This window comes from Danio rerio, chromosome 7 (genome assembly GCF_052040795.2).
Source record: "Danio rerio strain M-AB ecotype USA chromosome 7, GRCz13ab, whole genome shotgun sequence".
NCBI classification, from domain to species: Eukaryota; Metazoa; Chordata; class Actinopteri; order Cypriniformes; family Danionidae; genus Danio; species Danio rerio.
Genome location: NC_141027.1, coordinates 16,821,023 through 16,840,217, shown reverse-complemented (window position 1 = coordinate 16,840,217; position 19,195 = coordinate 16,821,023). Strand labels below are relative to the sequence as shown.

The 19,195-nt window shown below is 35.7% G+C and overlaps 2 protein-coding genes and 1 long non-coding RNA gene across 11 annotated transcripts in view; 1 reads left to right on the top strand and 2 right to left on the bottom strand.

Annotated features, from left to right (window-relative positions):
* Window positions 1–16,517, bottom strand: part of LOC147835939 (uncharacterized) — a 107,619-nt gene extending 91,102 nt beyond the window's left edge. Inside the window, exons 1-2 of one of the 2 annotated variants that reach the window (XR_015495491.1) lie at window positions 16,392–16,517; window positions 16,194–16,285 (exon numbers count right to left, since the gene is read on the bottom strand). This is a non-coding gene — a long non-coding RNA (uncharacterized LOC147835939). The remainder of the gene's footprint in view (window positions 1–16,193; window positions 16,286–16,391) is intronic. The other variant, XR_015495492.1, reaches the window with a different exon arrangement.
* Window positions 1–19,195, top strand: part of LOC147835938 (uncharacterized) — a 939,756-nt gene that overhangs the window by 646,459 nt on the left and 274,102 nt on the right. The window lies entirely within an intron of this gene.
* nav2a (neuron navigator 2a) overlaps window positions 1–19,195 on the bottom strand; it is a 400,576-nt gene that overhangs the window by 296,317 nt on the left and 85,064 nt on the right. The window lies entirely within an intron of this gene.

Sequence of the window (19,195 nt, the reverse complement as noted above, 5' to 3'; positions counted from 1 at the left end):
TGTGTATATAAAGTTTCAGATCAAAATACCCATCAGAATTTTCATTATACCTTTTACAAGATGCTGTTTTATACTGATTTCCAGCAGGGGGTGGTTTTGTCGTACTGCGCCTTTAAGACGAATTTTTCCCGCCTACTTTTTCTACATGCCTCCTCCCTCAGCTGCGTCAGACAACAGACAGACTTAAAGGAGGTCTCACGTAGCGTTTGTGAGATACTACAGTAAGAACTAACCTTTACTAATCAGTATTGTGAAGTTGCATTGATGAGTCACACACAATATCGTTACAAAGTTAACGCACGCGCGCGCACACACACACACACACAAACACACACACGCACAACGCAGATGACACACACGCGCGCGCGCGCGCAGGCAGGCAGACAAACAGAGCGCGCTTAGCTTAGTTAAGACTAACCTCAAGTACTGTGTGGATATCTGTTATGCTAATGTACAAAATAAACCTGATTTAACTTCCACAAACCGGGATTGAAGCGTCTTCTTTTATAATTGTTCTGAAACGCGGCTGTGCTGATGAAGTAAAGCTGAAGTAAAACGCTGTAATTAATTACACACATATTCTGTTTTAAAATACTTTAAACATGTGAAACTAACTCTTAATCACATTTGATGATGATTGCTGATCCTAGCGAACAGAACAGAGCTTTTATTCCCGGTTGCTCTGCGTATGTCTGCCTGGTCTTGTTGACATATACACGTGACTACCGAAACATGTTAATGCGCGCAGCTGTCAATCAATTCGGTTGGCGGGGGGATCGCACACCTACGTAATGGTGCGATCGATTTGAAAACAGCTCCAATTGGCCGACCCTTTTTTTTGTAGTTAAATTGAAAAAAAAGGACTGGGTGTGTTCATATCACCCCAGTATGATGGTCTATACACTATACCAACACACAGATCTGTCCAAACAGCTTGAAAAGTAGATTTTTTACCATAGGTGCCCTTTAAAGACCACTCGTGCTGCTGCGTTCTAAAGCATCTGAAGATTCAGGCATGCTGACTGAATTCAAAACCAAAACTTTGTGTAGTTACTTTCTGATTTCCCACAATCCTGTGTGGTTCGTTAAGTTTGGCTGGATGAAAAATACAAATTATTATTAAATAATCATAGTGCAAGAAAGACCAAATAATGTATATAAAAGTGAGCAATAAACGAGGCAGAATCGTGAGCCGATAGCATCAAGAAGTCAGCCAAAACCAGGCTAATAGACTAGGTAATCCAAAGATGGCGCCACAAGAGTCCTGACAAGACACAAGAGTAGCATGAACCAGCAAAAACAAACTGACAATGAAACAAATGATCACTGCTCAAATATAGCCATGGTAACTAGCCACTGCTTGGCGGCTGATCAGAACAGTTAATCGGCATAGTAATAAACCATGTGACCACAACAACACTGACATGCAACAACAACACATGTGGATTTAAGCAAAACGCAACCACGTGACAACAATACAGACAATACCAGACGTGCCCGGACACCTACAACCGTGACAGATATAAGCCTAAATTAAGCTTAAAATTTATGAATTTATTTAAAGCAATCAGTAATGTAAGACTTTTAAAATCATAAAACAGAGCACTACATTCTTTATCATCTAAAAAAATGCCTCAAACAGCATTTAAATCTTTTTGTGTGTGTGTGTGTTTTTTTTTTTTGGGCGGGGGGATTCTTTTGAATGTGAAATGCTCTATTAATCAAATAAGCAAAGAAAAACATTAAGTACATTAAATATTAAGGCTACTAATAATAAGGATCGTTTCTATAGATTTGTCATATTGGAATGGATCTTGTCATATTGAAAATTGAAGTAATGATAAAAATGAATCTTTTTTTGCATAATAGAAATAGATCAAGTTTATAACTTAATCTAATTTTTTCGAGCTAATGAATGCAACCTTGGTTATCAATCTTATCAAAACCCAATTTAAAAAAATTAATTATGAATGTATGATGATCTTTTAAGTCACTGCTTAACTGGCCAGACACACATATCCACCTTCATATTCAGTATCTCCGCCTATCTAATCAAAGGTGTCTCAAAGGTTAACAGTAGCGGGTCACGATGAAGAGTCTGCAGTGAACACCTTGATCTCATCCAGCGCTTCGCCTTTTCATTTATTCATTTATTCACATCTGCCTCCCTTGCCGCTCACAAGAGATTGGCTCATTAAAAGAGCAACACTGAGCTGCAGTTCAGCCATTAACATCTAATAGGAGAACAAGAATCCCAGCACACAACTACCCTCAGCACAAAAATACCTCGCAACTGCTCTCTTTCAGCCTATGTTTACACTTTTTTTTAAATTAAAATGTTTCTCATTCATATTGGTGTTTTCACATTTCAGAAAAGATCTTTATCAACAATACTTGACCAAAAATACATGTTAGAAGCTAAATGTTGCTCTAAAATTAGCGTATAACATTACTGCCTGAATAAGAATGTTACATAAACACAAACTATCATTATATTCAATATAAACAACTATTAAACTGCATTTAAAAAACAAAACATCATGTTTAAAATCTGATTACCACCAATTATGATTACCAATTATAATTATGATTACCACAAATCTAGCATTTGCAGGTAAACACCTCACATTCTCACACACATTGCTGAGTCTTGTTTCCCTGTCAGCATTTCCAAGCCTTTTCCCTGTATAGTCTTTCCATGTTTTTGATTCGGTGTTTTGTATATCGTTCATGTTGTTTTGCCACCTGTCCTGACCATTCGCCTGCTTTTGACTACACTCTTTGGATTACCCTCATGCTCCAGCTTGTACCTGTTTGATCGTTGCCTGCCTGACTATTCTCTAAATAAACTACTCATGGATTCTCATCTCTGTTGTACCCCGACTCCTCGTTACAAAAATTGTATTTATAGTTATTAAAGGGATGGTTCATCCAAAATTGAAAATTCTTTATTATTTACTCTCCCGCAAGACGTTTCAAACCTTTTTGAGTTTTTATCATATTTATTTTTCTGGTAAATACAAAAAAGTGAAGAATGTTGGAAACCATACTATTGAAGTCAACTGCAACCAGTAAAACATTCTTAAAAAGTCTTCCTTTGTGTTTACCAGTAGAAAGTGAAAACTCAAACTGGTTTAGAACAAGTGAAGTACATGATACAGAATTTCTACAGGGTTCACAAAGACAAATGTTAGACTTTTAAAAACCTTTTTAAGACCGTTATGAATGACATTTCAGAATCAGACTTGTACAAAGCTAAACGTTAATGTTTTTCTTTTTTCTAAGGGCTTGGTTGGACCGGTGGAAAATATGTATACTTGTATAAATCTAATTTAGTTATTGCTTAGCCACACATTTTAAATAATGTTTCACGACAAGCCAACTCTAGTTGTATAAACACACTTTTCTCTCAACATAGCCATTCTTTTAAATAAAACACTTTTAAACAAGTGTTATTGTATATGTCACTAATATCACTATCACTAATTATCACAAAGTGAATAAATACATTTTTTAATAAATTAATCAATTTTAGGATAGTATTAAGATATTATTAAGATATGTTTAATAAAAAAAGGATCTATTGAGTTGGATTGTTGGTGATTGGATGAATGTTGGCCTGACTTGGTAATTTTACACGGACAAAGGGAAATTAAGATCCGTTTAAACTGATTTAACACCAACAATGCAATATTTCAATAAATTGTAGACCTTTTAAGGCTTTTAAAACCCTGCGGACACTCTGTGATAACAAAATGTTGATTTTTGGGTGAACTATAACATTACATAAAACAGAAATTACAACAGCATTCATTATTAACAACATAACTATACACTCAGAAAAAAAAACAGTAAAACCAGTAACCAGTTAAATTCTTAGAAGAGAACCAGATAAAATTCAGACAATTTGTATATTAATAAATGAAAAAAAATACTTCTGAACGTGACGTGTAACGTGACACTGTAAACCGGATTAATGATTCAGTGTTGAATCCCAAGTGCAAGTTAAATTTTAAATTTCGAGATATATTCAATAAGAAAAGAGTTATTTAAAATATTATTAATATTGCACCATTTTACTGTATTAATAAACGCAGCCTTAAAGAAAAAAACATGCCTATTTTAAGAACAAACAACAAACTCATGACTGATAGTGTGTGTTTGTTTGTTTATTTGCTTGATTACAGACAGCAAGCTAACACTGCTATGATACATTATGCACCTCTATTCAATATATATGAAATAAATGTGATATATACGCAGAGCGTCTGCCTTCCTCTCATTCTCAATGTCTGCAACTGTATCTCTGCTCTTCTGCGTCTCTCCAGGGTCTCTGTTCTGCATCTGTGACACATAATTAAAAGTGAAAGGGCCTCTCTGGGCATGGAGAACCAGCCTGGCGGGAGCACAGGAGGCAAGTTGCTGGTTACACTTTGTTGTGACCCTGTAAAGATGCATGAAGACGCACAGCTGTAGCACACACTGAACTAATGCTGAGAGACGGAGAGAACGCAACTTCAGCTGAGCTAAAAATGAAACACATGAGAGGCGGTTTTGAGATTTAAATATGAGCGTTATTAGAGATGAGTGTGCTGGGAACAAAAAACGGCAAGTGTAAAATACAGACTTGTTTTTGTTATATGGGTCAAAGACGAGACAACCTATTTTGGTGTCTACATCAAAATGCAAGTAATAATGAAAATCTGGATATACCTAGTCCTAGCAATAAGTGTTCACCAAATAGTATATCATGAGACTCAAAGACCAACGATTCCTTTTTCTCATGTTCATGTTCTGAGTGTAAAATCAAAGTGAAAAACAGCCAAATCAAATTTAAACTCTGACAATCCACAAGGGATCATTAATATGCATGCCCTAGGTTGCATTTGATTGGCCAAAACATTTCATAGTGAGATAACAACAGAATTTTCCTTCCTACTTTTGAATAACATGTCTTTATTAAAGGTTTTTCAATAAATCCCTAGAACCCAAAACATACTCCAGACAGGTTTAGGGAAAAATTTAAATTAAAATGATTTAATTTATTAATTTTTAAAATTAATTTATTTAAAAATATATAATAATAACAATAATAATATTAAAATGAAAAAATATATATTAAAATGAAAAATAAATCTAATCAAGCACCAATTCACATTCCACAACTACAGACTTCCAAAGCTTCTTCAATATCTCCATTTTTCACAAAGTTCAAAAACACCTCCCAGAAACACAAAACACTGAGGATTTTATCCTTATGTGAGCTTTTCAAGAGACAAACATGTTAAAAGGCTTCTCAACCAAAGTCTAATGGAGGAGCAATTAACATTTGCAATTCCAACATAAAGCAATACAATGTCAGGCATGAATTAAACATAAATCAATCCATTTTCTTTCTTTAGTAGACAAAGCACAACTGTCTTCATACATATTCAATATGCAATCCAGGATTTAAAGGAATTGGTACAGAAATAAACTGTCCACTATATTGAGTCACCTCCACCCAAATTTCTTTTGTACCTCCTCACACTCCCATACACAATGAAAAAACCTTCCTATTTTTAAGTTGATCTAAGGTTTTATTATATTTTATGTGAGACTCTTATTTTGAAAACAGAACACACTTTAACACTAGAACTTTAGAACTGGTCATTTGACAAATTAAAATTTTTGTAATTTAATAACTTTGTTAAATAAAACACACATATAATTCCCTGACTTTTATTAAATGTGTATATTTCCCTCTAACACTGTTTTTTATTCAAATTACAAAATACAAAAACACAAAATATTATGATTATTTCTACCTACAACTACCATATCGCTCAAAACGACCCCATGCATTTCAGTAACTGCTACTTTCCCCTGTGACTTTAAATATGCATTCCTCTGTTGCCTAGCAACTTCCTGCAATCAAAAACAACCTTCTGTTCATATACGTCTTTTCATTGCCATTAAAAAGCCTTCTCCCCTGCTTGAGAAAGTAAAAATGAAAGCGAGTTGAGGATTTTTCGCAGGTGGTCTAACATAGCCTAACTATGCATTTACAGTATAGGCTGTATTACCAAAAAGATTGTATATTTAGGGTGATGACTTATTTACATGATGACAGACATTCAAAGCTTAATTTTAATATCTCATTAGAAGCTTTGAATGTTAATATGATGTGACAATATGACATTACTATGGTAATTCCAGTAGTTCTAAAATTCTGGTAGTCCCAGTGTTAAGGAAGAGTAAAGAATCATTCACACTGCGAGTAATTCGCAGCGGCAAATTCAACGGAGAGTGAGCAACTTCCAGCGATGTCTGTCTACACAAGCAACAGCAACCATTGTTGAAAAGGTGGACGCGTCAAGTGACACGACAAAGTTGAGAATCCTTTCACTTTATGCAAATAAAGAGTGATTTTTTTTGAGTGACAGCCAATAGAAGCACCAGTAGAGCTCACATGATCCACTCTCAGCTCCTGCTGAGGCCAGTTGTATACTCCATGTTTAGACCTACACAGACATGCGTTTGCAGCAGATAAATAGCTAAATAAGCTTTTTATGTACTGATCCATTTACATTTAGGGTTTTCTCTGAACAATGTTTACTTTCAGTGGCACAAAAACTCACTCGTTCTCTGTGAATATCACTGTAAACATTACCTAAAAAGCAGAGGAAGATGCTAACCATCAAACAAAAACTTGAACTTCTAGACATGCTAAAGATAGAAGTTATGCGGCTACTGGGCACCATCACGGAATAAATAAATGAAGATCAAATAGTTTCATTCTATAATACAGGACTTATTGTGGGCTTTTTGGCTTGTTGTGGAGTGTTTAAACAAGCGTGAAACGTGTGAAAATGTTAATGCCTGTTTGAGAAAAGTGTATAAAGTGTGTAGTGAGGGGTTTTACAGCCTTACAACATCTATAATAATATTGTAAAATATAAAGCTGGCTACTTCACGTATTTCGCCTATTACAATTTATTTTTAGAACGCACCTCCCTCGAATAATGAAGGACCACTGTATTTACAGACAGTACATAAAATCTAAAGTGCACAATGTGCTTCAACAGATGTGTGCATATGCATGTACAGTATATACACAAATGAAAAAATAAAAAATATACTTTGTTTCAGCATTCTCGACAGATTATGTTTTTGGGGAGGTTTGATTTTTATTATTGTATAAATATTTATTTTTCTTACTCTAATTTAGCACATAATTTTGGATTCTGTTGAAATTAAAAGTCGTAAACTGATTTAGATTTTATTTTATAATCATTCACATTCCATGATTCTAGAATTAATCCAATCCAAAACAGACAAATGTTTGACAAATACATCTAAAATTAATGTTGTACTCAGCATTGCAGCTGAATGCATCCAATTCATTTCTTAAGACCTAACGACGTCACAGATTTGACCAATAATGGGGTAAATAATTCCCCAAATAAGAATCAATATATATTTTTCACATTTGTTTTTCTCACTGACCAGCGATAAAATATGTGTGTCATAAAATATTCATAAAACACACAACATTATGGCTAAATTAAACATGATTATAACAATAGCAGTCATAAAACAACTACACAAGCAATAAATAGCAAGCATCCAGCAAACAACAACAACAAACAAAACTTTTAGAAAATGCTGAGCCAATAAAATGAATGAGTAAAGCAAACATTGGCTCACCTGTGCAGAAAATCTCCAGGATGTGTAGCGGATAAACGGATTAGCGTACAGCACACAGATGAGCTCATAGCTGATTTACCCAACATTTATCACTTCTGAGTTTTAATTTCGGAGTTCGACCAATCACATTTAAGACAGCTGAACTTTGAGCACATCTGAAAAGAAACCATCAGCTGCTTCCTTATGACTGCATTATACTGTAGTCATGCCCAAGTTAATGATCCACATTTATGACAATGACTTCATTTCAAGTCACTTCTGTGAAATAATACAGTTATAGTCCTACAGGAAATAACACTTTTTGAAGTAAATTAGCTGATATTCCATGATGCAATTTAATTTTAATCAAGAGTTAACTGTGTTGATGAAGCAACAACTGGTCTGTTTTAATATATTTTAATAACAATTAAACAGTATTATAATGATATGATCAATGGCACAACAATTAATAAATTAATTCATATTAATTAATAACTATATTGATAATGCAAGCTAATAATAATAATAATAATAATAATAATAATAATAATAATAATAATAAATTAATACATTTAATAAATAAAATAATTGAAATATAAATTGTTAAGTATTTAACATCATTATGAAATGACAAACAATAACCAATACATTTTTTTAGGGAGAAATTATATATGCTTGCAAAGCTTAATAAAAAAACTAATGTTATAAGAACTATTTATAGAAAAAAAAACAGTTAGGTTATTATGTCAAGTTATTAATAACAATAAAATATGATATTTTAAACATTAACATTAGCAATAATCTGTGCAGATTGCTAACGGACTAAAAATGTGCTGGTATATGAACTAAAAGTCCCAGTCATGCAACAAACACACAGTTTCTTTCAAAAGTCTCCATTGACTACACTCCCATAGCTGATGCTGCTCATGGACTAATTACACACACATATACAACCCACTTCGACACTCTCATCGCTAAGTCTTGTTTTACAGTTTTGTGACATTATGACGCATTTTCCTTGCCCTGCCGTGTTTTTGACCCTAGCCTTGATTGTTTATGTTGTCTGCTGCCTGCCTGTACTGACCTATCGCCTGTGTTTTTGACCACGACTCTGGATTTGATCGTTGCTTGCCTAACCATTCTCAATAAACCTGCGTTTAGATCCGCACTCCTTTGTCCAGCGTCCACTTCACAATACAAATATATGCTTTAAAAATTATTGTTATTTTTTTTAACTTCCCAGGTTCTGCAGGTTGCAACATCCCTAATTTTTCTTGCCAATCTTAAGCCAATTGTAATGGATTGTTTTGGTTCCATTTGGAATTTCTCCAACCAGCGCATAGCCCAGGGGACCAGAGTGAGTGCTCAGAGTGGTCCGAAAATTATTATTTATTATTATTGCTGTTGTTGTTATTATTATACTTAGAAAAATATGTGACCCTAAATCACAAGACCAGTGATGAGTAATTTATTATTATTCATATTATTATTATTATTATACAATGCAATTATTTATCTTTTTTTTTATTAAGATCAACTATACATGATGACGTGGTATTATACAAATAAAGTTGCACATTAATAATCCAAAATTAAGTTTTAAAATATTTACAGTACAACATTTTAAAAATGATCTGTGGTTATTATTTCATGAAATTTTGCAGAGAAATCGAGAATTTTGACCCTTGCAAATGTACTTTTGGCTACTGGCTATAGCACACTTCTATCAGGTGTGAATGCAGTGATTAGTGAAACACTTGAAACACTTTAATTTGACTTCACACATTCACTGAAGAATACAAAAGTCCCTGGTTGATTCATGGGAGACCATTTTGAACAATGTGAATGATGAAGCCTATTCATCACACTCATTTTCTGCCTTTCTTTCCTCTCGTTCTCATTCTCCTGCAGTAATGCATGTTAAGGGAATTACTGCTGACTGATTAAACAGCAAGCCAAAAGAGACAAGAGCAATTCGGCAAAACCTTGTGGCCTCATCTATGCTTTCTCTAGCACTCTTTATATGCTGTTGTTACAGTAAACGAGGGGAGTGGATAATGCCCACACTGGCATCCTTATTTAACACGCCTCACTTGCAAAGTAAAATACTGTGGAGGTAAGTCACTTTTACAGCAGACAATAAATAAAAGATGGAAAGATTAGGCAACAAGCTGGTCTTAAAAGCCCTGATTTTGAATCAACCTTCCAGAATCTGACACATTTTTGCGAATAAAATCAAACACATCTGTCCAAAGATAAGCAAAGTTGACTGTCTGAGAACACTGAAAAAAATATTTAAAGATGATTTCTTGGATTTACATTTTTTTTAGTTATGTGGCTGTAAACAACTTATTTGGATTTGATTTAAACATATTAAGTTGAACATTACTAACTTTAATTTGTATGTTTAAATTCAACACATAAATTGTTTGCAACAATTTTGCAGAAATACAAATTTTTTTAGCCTCAAGTAATAAGAAAGTTCAAACCAGCGGTCATGGTCACCAGAGATCCAGCCTGTGCAGATCACTGAAGAACTACAAATCTGCCACTTTAAAGAACTGTACATGCACCGCTCACACGCACCTGTTCCTCATTCATTTGATTATACACACACGGCTGCAACAGCACACACACATTTCAGTGCTGAGTCTTGTTTATTCTATTTGTGACATTACAATGCATTTTCCTTTTCCTTGCATTTGACCCTTGCTTTGTTTTGTTTGTTTTTTGCCTGTTTATCAACCACGACTCTGGGTTGCTTGTATCTGTTTGTTCCTGTATTGACCATTGCTTGCCTGACCATTCTCTTTATAAACCCTGCATTTGGATCCAACCCCGTTGTCGTTGTTCCATCACATTACACCTGCAAACCATCATTGACAGAACAAAAGTGTAAATATAAATCATATCTGAAAAACACACAAATGTATAAAAATATTTTTTAAAATAAAAACAGGATTCTGACCTTTAATTTTAATCTAAAATAGTCTCATCCTCTACGATTGAACAATTTCCTGTATAATTTATGCCTTTAAATTTCTGTATGGAAAGGTGGCTAGATTTGATCAAATAAGTTTGAAAAACTACTTTCTTTTTAGGGAGAATCTGATTTTCTCCAGTTCCAAATGTTTCATTCCATGTATATTTAAAAAGTACTTTGACTGAAATAAAGCGATTTAATCAGAGTCTCTGAAAAAAAAGCAAAAAAGTTTTTTTTTTCATATTTTATATGCATACATTATTATGATTGTAATTATTGTTTTCATTTAAAATGATATATATTTGTTGTTTTATTAGCCTTATTATTACAATTTCATTTAAATATACAGTATATACATGTTATATTTTGCATTATATTACATTACTTATTTTACAGATATGTTTTAATATTGTTTTAGTATTATATGCATAATTTGCAATTAGACTAAAATTATGCATAAACACTAACACTTCAGATTAATTGCTTTGTGTTTTACTTCTTTTAAATCAGTAAATAAATAAAGCAGCAGTTATCATGCAAGCAAAACAATCCCAAACCTAAATAAATCTAAAAAGGCCTCATAAATTGCCTGGCTGCTTGTTAGACTTGTCACCGGCCATGACCCATCACTGCTCTACTTTTCACTTGCCTTCATTAGACTGAGGGGCATGATGGGAAGGACAAGTAGAGGGTAGGACATGATTTGAATATAAACTATAACTGCAGGCCCCGTATCCTGCCAACATTTAATGCTGACTGTAACATTCTCAAAACATCTGAAACAGTCAGCAGAACCTGTTGATGTTCACTTCTTAATTCCTCTGGGTAAAAACTCTCCAATCTGTCCAACTGACCTTGTACCATTAAAAGGGCCATGAACTGAGAAACCCAAAAATCCACAGATCTTTTGACACATCATACCATAAAAACAAGCCTTTCAGATTTAATTCAGAAAGTTTAAGAACTCAAAACTTTGAATAATCTAAAATCAGCTCATGTTGACATTAATCTCCCAAAACAGAAGGTTTCGCAATGAGACACACAGCAGTGTGGTTAAACTCCACCTCCAACGAATTAGATCAATGCCCACTTGTTGTGAAGTCCTAGTTGGGAAACCTTGCGTTTTAAGCTCAGCCTAAGGACTTCCTTATTGTCCAGATAACTGAATGTTTGTAAAATGTATTGGTATGCTGTCTGAATAAGAGTTGACGTTTTGGATATCATCATATTGATAAACTGATATGATGATATATTGATATAATGATATATAATGATACAGTATATTGTATATTTATCATTATGAATTTCATTCCTCAATTATCTGCAAGTCATTAAATCAACACAAGAGTAGATCTACATATTTCAACCCACTCAATGTTTTTTTTACTCCGAATCAGTGACCGGTTTTTTTATTTATTCATTTATTTTTTTTAATGCTTAACTTAAGGAAAAGACCAACGTCCAACAGCTAAGACATGTTTTGTTTTGTTTTCAGAGAGGTTTTAAAGATATTGGGGTGTTTCTTAACTTTATTTTGGGTACATTATTCTTTAATTCAACATATTTTCCATCTAGGGAATAATATATATATATATATATATATATATATATATATATATATATATATATATATATATATATATATATATATATATATATATACATACATAGAGATAGACATTTTATTTTTGTTACAATATACTATATAAGTTACAATATAAGTTGACTGAACAAAATTAATTGAGTAAACTCGTTGCCTCAATTTAATTGAGTAATGGAGTCTCCCCAAACTTGCATATTTAAGTTTATTTAACTTGTCGGTTTTGTAGACTAAAGTTAAATTGTTCAGTTCAGCAAACTTAATACTAAGTTTGGTGAACTGTACGATTTGAACCGCCAACTTATCCAGCATATGTTTTAAGCAGTAGATGCCCTTCCAGCTGCAACCCAGTACTGGGAAACACCTATCCACTCTCACATTCACACACTCATACACTACGGGCAATTTAGTTTATTCAATTCACCAATAGCGCATGTCTTTGGACTGTGGGGAAGATCAGAGCAGCTGGAGGAAATCCAGGCAAACACGGGGAGAACATGCAAACTCCACACAGAAACGACAACTGGTCCGGCCAGGACTCGAACCAACAACCTTCTTGCTGTGAGGCGACATCGCTACCCACTGAGCCACCTTGAAAAACTAATTAAAAAAAAAATTAATATGCAAACACTTTTAGCCAATCCCACCAGTGGGCGTTAACTTATCAATCTTAAACTCGGAATGAAATCAAAACTCCATTGACCACCCCACACTGACCATCAACAGCTCGACTGTCGAGAGAGTCAGCAGCACTAAATTCCTGGGGTGCATATCACAGTGGATCTCACCTGGACTACCAAACACCACGTCACTCTACAACAAGGCACAGCAACGCCCACACTTTTTCACCGACTTAAAAGGGCAAGTCTCCCTCCACCCTTCCACACCACATTCTACAGGTGAACAATTGAGAGCATGCTGACCAGCTGCATCACGGTCTGGTATGGAAGCTGCAGTGCTGCCAACTGCAAGACCCTCAAGCGCACAGTGAACAAAGCCGAAAAGATCATAGGTGCCCCTCTACCCTCTATGCAGGACTTTTTCCTCTCACAGTGCTTCAGCAAAGCTAGCAATATTGTGAAAGACTCTACCTATCCCTTCCACAGTGTCTTTCAGCTGCATGATAGAGAAAAAAAGGACAATGGCTCACTTATGTGTCATGGCGACTTTGACTCTGCCACGCCCATTTAGACCATGTGTTTCATAGAGGATAATCAAAACAGGACAAAATGAATCCTGGTACTTCTAAATTATATGATTTTTAAAAATATATTGTATATGTAGACCTAAAAGAATCCCGATGACCCCTTTAACAGTGGCCCAATAAAAAAAAACGAAGGCCAGGCTTGCCAGCCACGGAGAAACAAATGAGCACGTCCTTCAGTGTTCCTTCAGTATAATCATTGCATTACTGAACGCAGCCAATGGCTAAATTGAGGGTGAATGCGGCAGTGGCGAAGGCTGCTAATGAATGCTAATTGGGCTCACGAGTTCATGAGGTGGAGTTGCTCTTTTACAGCTCAGCAGGATGCGATTTGCACTCTCTCTCTCTCTTCCATTAACCCAATTTTAGTTTTGCACTTGTCACTTTTTTTGCACAGAAAGAAAGAACTGAAGAATAGAGACAGAGGGGGGAAAAGGTGTCGAGTATCTGTTGGTGGTGAGTTACTGTGCCAACAAGAGTCTCAGCCGCGGTAGAGCGAGGGTAAAAGAAAGAAAGAGAGAAAGAGAGACAACTAATAATGCTTCCGACGGGAAGCCGAGAGGTGAGTGAGTTCAGAGAGAAAGCAGCGTCGCTTCAGAAAAAAGGCATATGAAATGAAGAAGAGCAGCGAGTCTGAACACACAGTGAGCAGATCAGCCGGGGGAGCTTTTAACTAATCACAAAAGACAAATAAAATCGTCTAGAGCTGCCATTCACTATTTGGAAGGAGACAAAAGATGTACAGGAAGTGGTACAGAAAAATAGTGAGAGGGTCTGTCAATGTAGTCTATACATGTACACTACCTGACGAAGGTCTTATTGTCAAGTTTTAGGAACAACAAATAATAACTTGACTTCTAGTTGATCATTTGGTATCAGAAATGGCTGATATGAAAGGCAAAGGCCTCTAGATTACGCTTATTCTACCGAAATAAAACATGCTCATGCCTTGATTATTATTTAATTAGGACAGTAAGGTCTGACTTTGCCTCGACAAAAGTCTCATCACCTAACAGAAATAATGTACAGTTTAAAATATAAAGTCATGGTGCAGTGGAAAAAGAATTAATATTGTGTATGACTCCCTTGAGCTTGGAGGACTGCATCCATACATCTCTGCAATGGCTCAAATAACTTATTAATAAAGTCATCTGGAATGGCAAAGAAAGCGTTCTTGCAGGACTCCCAGAGATCATCAAGATTCTTAAGGGTGCTTTCACACCTGCCTTATTTAGTTAGATTGAATCGCACTAGAGTTCGTTTCCCCTTTTGGTACGGTTCGTTTGGGCAGGTGAGAATGCAGCAATCGTACTCGAGTACGCACCAAAAGCGGACCAAATAAACGTAACAAGACCTGCTTGAAGAGGTGGTCTCAGTACGCTTTCAAACGAACCCTGGAGCGGTTCGTTTGTGGTGAGAATATGATCCGTACTAAAACAGGTCCAACCGCAAAAAGTACTGCGCGTTTTGGACTAATTCAGCTGCCGTAGGCCGATGCGCTGTGCATTATGGGATATGGAGGAAAAATATTTGTTGACAGCGCTTTATAAACAGAGAGAGGGGAAAACATTACCTGATGGATTGTTGGTAATATTTCCGCAAGATGACCATGTCGCAGTTTAGCTAAATTAATTCACGTCTCCTCCTGAAGTGACGAGCGATGCATTATACACTGTTTTCCAGCCGCGGCGGCGCTTCATTTTCATAATGTATAGTTTGTCTAAAGCAGGCATACAATGAGCGAGCGCAGTCGTCCCTCCAGAGTAAAAGGTTTTGTTTACCTTTGGGAGTTCACTGGCATTTTCCCGCACGTTAATTCTGACCAATCAATAAGCAGTTTAGGAAATATGTTCAACAACATCTGGCCAATGAGAAATGTGGATTTTGTCAGATGACTGCATTTTGGTTAGTTTCAACTGGTTCGGCCCAAAGCCAGCAGTGTGGTGTAAAAACGACCCAAAGCAACAGAAGATACAACAATGCATCATTTATTACCCTTGGTCCGGACCAAATGAAGCAAACTACAGATGTGAAAGCACCCTTAGATTCATCTTCAATGCTTCCTCCTTAATCTTACCTCAGATAATACCTCAATAATATTCATATCTGGTGATTGGGCTGGCCAATCCTGGAGCACGTTGACCTTCTTTGCTTTTAGGAACTTTGATGTGGAGGCTGAAGTATGAGGAGCGCTATCCTGCTGAAGAATTAGTCCTCTCGTGTGGTTTGTAATGTAATGGGCAGCACAAATGTCTTGATAACTTGGGCTGTTGATGTTGCCATCCACTCTGCAGATCTCTCGCACACCACGTACTGAATGTAACCCCAAACCATGATTTTTCCTTCACCAAACTTGACTGATTTCTGTAAGAATATTGGGTCCATGCGGGTTACAATAGGTCATGTGAAGTATTTGTTATGACTGGCATTCAGTTCAACATATGATTTATCAGAAAAATCTACCTTCTGACACTTTTTCAAATGATCAACTAAAAGTCAAGTTATTATTTGTTGCTCTTACAACTGAGATCGACGACAAGACTTTTGTCAGGTAGTGTGTATATATAAAGACTAAACAAACAAGACTCCAACACATCTTTAGTTAAATATGACATGAACTCTTCCTTTCTACGCCATTAAAATGCAATAAAATGTCATTATGTCTTAACTGTATATCTAAACTTAACTATTTACACACAGAATTTCTGCTTGACACAAAACACACAAATATCACTCACCAAAAGCTCAGTGTTGTTACAATAGAGACAACTGCTTCTTTAATCTGTCACTCACATCTCAACACTTATCGCCAGCTCAGCTGTTCTGTCATCTGTGAAAATATGAGCTCTGTGAGATCCTAATTATCAACCATGGCCAAATTGCAGTACCACTGCCAAATTACCACAACCTGGCCAAATCACGACACCACGACTTACCAAATGAATGCATTATTGTCAAATGAAGACCAAACATCACGCCAAAATGCTAATGACGGACAATTTTCTCCCCATACCAAAACAGACACCACCAGAGATAAACACCTTAGCCTACTGGCGTTGCACAAGCAAAAAAAAAAAAAAACACAACATATGTTTATCTGCCAATTCAACGATTATCAGAAAAAATGACTTGAATATATGCACTATACTTCGTAATTACAGACTAATGAGTTAATTTGCATGTTTAATATTTGACTGTGAAATTAAAAATCAACAAAATTCCCAAAGATATATTGTCATCCACATATAATTTATTAATCTACTAATAAACTCATTACATAAACGGCAAAGTAGCATTAAAGAACTACAGTCACAAGTTTTGTCCTTACCAACAGTCAGTGAATCCAAACCACAGTTCCAGCAAACATTTGCAGGCAACATCACAACTACTGGAAGAACAGGAACCAGTAGAGTGCAATATATCTTTTTTTATTCTTTTAGATTTGTATACATAAAAACTCATTCTTTCTTGATGTACAGAATTATAAAACTATGTGTTCTAAAAGTGAAAATGCTACAATCAAAATGCTGCTAGTATAGAGGATAACATGTGAGCCATACATTTCTAACATTTTTGCAATGGTTGATTTGTGTCCTTTTTGTATTTTCTGCAAATATTGACGAATATCTTAATTCTCTTGTGAAATATCTGATATTTTTAAAATCAAAAATATGTGTAGGAACATGGGCTCTATTTTAACGAGGCGCAGAGTCTAAAGCACAGGGCGCAAAAGCATTAATGGTGTGTCTGAATCCATTAGAAAAAAATACGGTTTGCGCCGCAACACATGGTCTAACAGGGTTGTGCTTATTCTCTTAATGAGTTATACAGGTAGGTGGGTTTTGAGAATAACATGCATTAAACTATCTCCCATTTCCTTTAAGAGTCAGTTGTGTCGCTCCAAGGCGCATTTGCTGTTTACATGGCAGACTTTGTAAGTGGAAAAACTAAACTACCACTACCAAGAAAACAGTTAAACATCTGCAGTGCGAGGATGAAGAACGAGCCTCCTCTAATCGGTGTCTTTACTTTAACTTTTTTCTCTTCACTTACTCCTTCACTTTCGTGGATAAGGAAACAGTGTTTTACGCACCCCACTGAAGACAGTTTTTAGCCTACATATTTAATTTAGTTTGTTAAGAGCAAAGATTTATTTCAAAACTATTTATATATTCAGTTATAATTCCCAGAAAATGAATAAATGAACAATAATACCTAATAGAGTTATATCCAAACACATGTCCTAACCCCCATATGGTCCAAAACCCGACAGGTGGACAAATCTAAGCTAGTTTTAATAAAACAAAAATAAATATGCATATAATAAATAAAAATAATAATAAAAACAACAACAACATTATACAAAAGCAAGTTGTCATGAATAAACTGAAAAAAGCCTCCGGAGATGAAGGCATGAAGGCAGTGATTTTTATATTTATTATGTACTGTAGAAAGCAACAATTTTTGTCATCTTTTAATCCTTTATTTCTTTTTTATTTGTAAAGATACTTGTGTATTGTTGTACATCCTGTGTGTATTAAGCAATGTGTATGTGTTTAAGGTGCAAAACTAACGCACTCTGCGCAGGACTTTAGACCTGCTTTCAGCTGGTCTTTTGCACAGTCTATTTTAGTTTTCTAAAAAATGGAAACACACCAACAATGCGCCTTAACACACCTTCATTTTAAACTGGAACACCCATCAGTCCACAGAGTGGGGCAAATGGATTAGCTATTTAAGCACCGGGGTGCCAAACAAGAAAATTATGGTTGCGCTGTTTTCAAAATAGCAAACATCGCAGCAAACACGTCTTGCGCCTTATTGCACCGGGTGTGTGATAGGGCCCATTGTGTTTTGTCATTTAAACAACTTAATGATCATTCAATTTAATCTATGATCCTGAAGGGTGCCATCATATTAGTCTGCGCTGCAGTGGTGAGATTAGAGCTGCTGGATTTACAACATGTCAATTCATCAACTTCTCAAAAAAATACATTAAAGCAAGTGGCTGTTTAACTTTTTCTAATAACGTGAAAAGAACTCAAGCTTTTGCAAAACGGAAGCATTTTTTATTAGGTCTGTTTTTAATACGCAGTTTCAATTTAGGGGTGACGCAGTGGCGCAGTGGGTAGTGCTGTCACCTCACAGCAAGAAGGTCGCTGGGTCGAGCCTCGGCTCAGTTGGCGTTTCTGTTTCTGTGTCCGTAGTGTATGGTTGTGTGTGAATAAGTGTTTGTAGATTTTTCAGAGATGGGTTGCGGCTGGAAGAACATCTGCTGCGTAAAAAAAAACATGCTGGATAAGTTGGCAGTTCATTCCGCTGTGGTGACCCCGGATTAATAAAGGGACTAAGACAAAAATGAATGAATGAGTTTCAATTTGTGCAATTGGACGAGTAATGGAAAGGCGCCTACTGTCTGTTAATCCGGCTCTGGCTCTTGGCAGGTGGAGGCTCGGTTTGCATTCAGGCCAGCTGGTCTTGGCTTTCTTGAGATACCGCTTTTGGTCACCGGCCTGGGACAGCTTACACCTGTAATCCACCATTTGTCTGACACCAAATGTATTTTAAACCACAGTCTTTCTGACTAGTCTGCAGGAAGTGTGATGCATATGAACGGCAGAGCAGCAAGCCATGCTTTGAGTCTGTTTTGTTGGAATTCATTTGAGAAAACAGGCAACAATATAACACTGATTATAGCAACACAGAACACTGAGTCGCCCTCATGAGACCAATCAAAATG